The sequence below is a fragment of the Ictidomys tridecemlineatus genome, chromosome 10 (assembly GCF_052094955.1).
Source record: "Ictidomys tridecemlineatus isolate mIctTri1 chromosome 10, mIctTri1.hap1, whole genome shotgun sequence".
NCBI classification, from domain to species: domain Eukaryota; kingdom Metazoa; phylum Chordata; class Mammalia; order Rodentia; family Sciuridae; genus Ictidomys; species Ictidomys tridecemlineatus.
In genome coordinates, this window is record NC_135486.1 from 37297781 (window position 1) to 37301883 (window position 4103).

Genomic DNA, 4103 nt, shown 5'->3' on the forward strand with positions numbered 1-4103 from the left:
CATCTCAGGAACAATGGCCAAGTGGCCAAGGGGAACATTTAGGTGGTGATGCTGCAGTCTCCTTGCCTCAGAACCTGCCACCTCTTGCATGGCCTAGAAGGAGAAAATGGGAAGGAGGACCGGGAACAGGAGAGGTTCGCCTCCCTAAAGGAGGTGTCAAGGGACAAGATGAAGTGTTCCATTATTGCTACTTTTCCCCAGGGCCACCTGGAGGCAGAGGTGTCTGGCTCCAAGCCCTAGACCTTCCAGTTATTGCAGAGTCCTGATTGTCCCCTTCCAGGCCCATTCTTAAGGAAAGGTTTTTTGTTTCACTGGCTTCCCACTTAGGAGCTCAGGATTATTTTTCTTCTTGGAAAAGACAAGTGTTCCAAGAGGGGAGAGTACCTGCCACCTCTACGTCATAGGATCATAAGCTGGGACTTCCCTGTACGTGGAAGTTGTCCATCTTGGACATCTGGCATGTGCAGACCTGGCGCATGTGCACCCATGCTCGCCCTCCATGCAGACATGCCTTTCCTGCCCCAGTGTGCTTCCCTCACCCAGCTCCCTGAGCTACTTTAATCACTGTACTGTCTTAAATTTGATTCTTGCCCTTGTCCTCTTCCTGAGGTTTATCATTTCCCAAAGCATTTCATGTACATTATCTCATTTAACTCTTTGGGCTCTCTTGTTGAGAAAGTATCATTTCTTTATATCCATTTTATACCTGAAAAACTGAGGCTCAGAAATGTCAAGAAACTTGCCTGGGATCGTATGACTAGTAATAAAGCACCCAAAAACCAATGCCAAGTTGACTTCTCATATTTGATTCAATCACTTCACTCAATGACTCTCAAAAAGATGAACACATTCTGGAATATATACAGAAAAGGCACTCCTAAAAGTCAACTATTCACTTAGTAGAATGTTCCAGAATGCTTATTCCATGCCTGCTCTGTGCTGCTCTGTGCTGGGTACTGTGGGGGACAGAGAGGACCATCAAGAAGTCCCTGTGGTCCCACTGAGTCCTTTTTCTTGGACTGGGAAGGAACTCAGTAATCATCCCTGAGAAATTTCCAGAAGGCACGCATCCTGGGGGGAGACTGATCTAAGATTTCCCTCTGAGGGAGAAAGAAGAGCCAGGTGGGATAAGGGGAAAGTGACATTGCAATGCTTGCATGCTATCCATAATAGACACCTGGCACACATTTGTTAGTTCTTAAAATCTTAAAGAAAAGGAGCAGCAGCCACCAGCCATATTGGAAAGATGGAGAACACTGAGGCAAGGCAGAAGTGTTGGTCAGAAACAGACAGACCAAGAAAACAACCTGTTCTTCCCATCAGCTAGAGGACACAGGCACGGCACGTCTGGCACTAGACAGGATGCTGTCACTAGAGGGCAGTGGCAGCTCACTCTTAGAAGTGAGGGAGCCCTGACAGCCAAGTCTCCCCAGAGAAACCAGAGCAGTCCTGTGGCACAATGGCTCTGCCCAAGGGGCAGGCGGCTCCTGAAGGTAGGTGGACACTTGATTTCAGAAGGGGACAAAAGTAACTTTGATATTTTCATACACATCCTTCTGTTTTCTTTGACCCTGTTGGGTAGACTGAGATTTTTAGCCCAGTTGACCGATGAGAAAAGGAAAATCCTTGAGGTTTAGACTCATCCCAGGTGGCCCAGCTAATAAGGGACCGGGGATGGGGGAGATAACAAGTCCCTTGAGCCCCAGTCCCAGGTTGAATTCAGGACTGTCTGCAACCTGGATGACGGGGCTAAATTCCTTAGTGGAATTCTCACTATTCTAATTTTTCCTTTGTAGGTCATTTACTCATTCCTTGGAGCATTACGAAGAAACAGAAAAGGGAGAATAAAAACAAATTGCTCAATCAGATACTCTGTAAGCAGCCATGATAAAGTGTGAATGAGGCAAGTGATATTCAGTGCCCTAGACTCCCTCCCACTGGTTTTTCAAGGTCACACATTGGTGACCTTGGAGAGTCCTTGCTAATTTCTTTAGCTGTGGATACAGAAGTACATACAGATAATGATGGATACAAAGAAGAAAGGTCTCACAACCTCTGCTGGGAACCAGAAGCAGATCCACACATAGGAACTGGCTAGATCGTCACCAAAAATCAGGAGCTCAAAGTAGTAGGCTTCCTTCTGCCCCCACCTCTTCTGAACACAGCATGTGTCCAGGCTGGGTTATTTGGGAACAGGGCAACGGTGAGAGATTCTTTTAGCAAATAGACCCACTGCAAACATAGAAGGTGAGGGTCAAGTGAAGATCTACTTACCTTGGAGACATTCCACCTCCCAGATGCCACCATCCCTGCCCTGCCTCCCCCAAGGCAGAGCTGAATACAGCTGAATGTTTGATGAAACTTGGCAGAGGCTGAGGAGGAGGATGGAAAATTCTAGAGAAACACACATGGGGAGAAGAGGCCATGGGACAGAGGAGAAGAGAAAAGTGCGTGTCGACGGGGCTGACAATTTCCTGCTAAGACACAGCCAGAAACCCTGCACATTCACTCAACACCCAGTGCTCTGCAGATTCTAAAGAAATTGAAAGATGCAACATGGTCTAGAAGGAATGGGCTGCTTTGTATGTTCTTGTGAATTCTGTGTCCATTAGGGCAGCCCAAGGTAAGCCCATGTACTCCTTAAACCCTGAGCCCCACCCTGCTTTTGTGACTCATCGTATCAAACACAGGACACACCAGAAAACCTACATTCTTCAGTTTTGTTCAGTTCTTGCAACCTCTGCTGAGGACCAGAAGCATCACCTGTCAATCAAACAGCTTGTTAAGCTCAGAACCACCAGTTGTTCTGGGTGAGGGCAAGATGCTCCTACCACACACTGGTGCCTCCTTTGGACCATGCCTTTCTCTTCTTCTCTCCTATTTCCACCTTACTTCATCCCCACAACCCCTCAGGTTGCAGGGACCTAAAAAAGCCTCCCTATTGACTTTCCAGTCTCAAATTTCTCCAACCACAGGCATACTGCCATTGATTTGAGTTCCTTGCTAAGAGAGCTACACTGACTCTCTGCTTCCTTTCCAGCCAAATCCAAAGCCCTCATCCAGACTTCTGTCTCCCCACCCATTCAGCCTTATCTCCCATAGCATTGCAAGGCTGCTGTCTCATTTCCAGCTCAGGTTTTGTGGAGTCCAACCTCTGTATTTTTCCCAATCTCACCCCACCCACCACTGACACCTCCCAAATCTCATCCTACTCATCCCTAAGCTTCAGATTAACTTTTATCTTTTTTATATATTCATTCCTGATGTCTCCGTCCCATGGTAATCTCCCCAGGTCCCTATTTCTGGGTACAATATGAGTCACTAGTACCTTATTTCATTATTGATTAATCTCCAATTATTTTCCATGTTTTAGTCATCACTTCTCCCCTGGGCCCAGAGTTGGTGTTTAATAAATATTTGGTGTAATTGCTGATTGGGGGAAATGTGGGAAAAAAGGCCATCAAATTAACCTGAATTAGCCAAAACCTGCAAACACTACTGTGCATGTGTATAACTGTGTTTAAATGTGTGCATCCGTGTCCGTGTGCTTTAATTCTCAAAGCTCTGTTTCACACCCTGGAGAAACATTACCGAATGCCACTTCATTTCTCCAGTCACCTATGCCAATACTTGAGCAAGGGATGCTCGGCCCCGACCCTGGCCTTTCACGATTGGCATGTGGCCCTGTCAGTGTTTGCAGGGAGACCTAGCTTCTGACCCCAGAACAAAGAGGCAATGCTTTTCCATCTGGCACCAGATATCTTCTGAACCTAGAAAATGGTCTGTGTCTCACCATGACCAATAGTATACTGGTGGATTGGAGAGAAAGGGAAGGAAGAAGAAGGTTCTGATGAGCTGGTGATAGCAGGCTGTTCCTTGCCTGATTCAGCTTTTATAAAGTCCAGAACTCACTGATTCATGCACTTGAACAGTAGAATTCTATGAATGTAGGGTTTCATGTCCTCAGTGCCTAGTACCCAGTCAGCACTTGATGAATATTTTAAGGAATGATTGTATGCGTATGTGTGCTGGAGAGACTTCAGAGAGGCAGAATTGAGCTCCCATGGAGATAAACTTTCTAACATGAGTTGATGCCCATGGTG

At 46.4% G+C, this 4103-nt stretch overlaps 1 long non-coding RNA gene across 1 annotated transcript; it reads left to right on the forward strand.

Annotated features, from left to right (window-relative positions):
- Positions 1-1411: 1411 nt before the first annotated feature.
- Positions 1412-3539, forward strand: LOC144367019 (uncharacterized). The gene is made up of 2 exons (XR_013426228.1): positions 1412-1493; positions 1797-3539. It is a non-coding gene; the product is annotated as an uncharacterized LOC144367019 (long non-coding RNA).
- Positions 3540-4103: the final 564 nt, after the last annotated feature.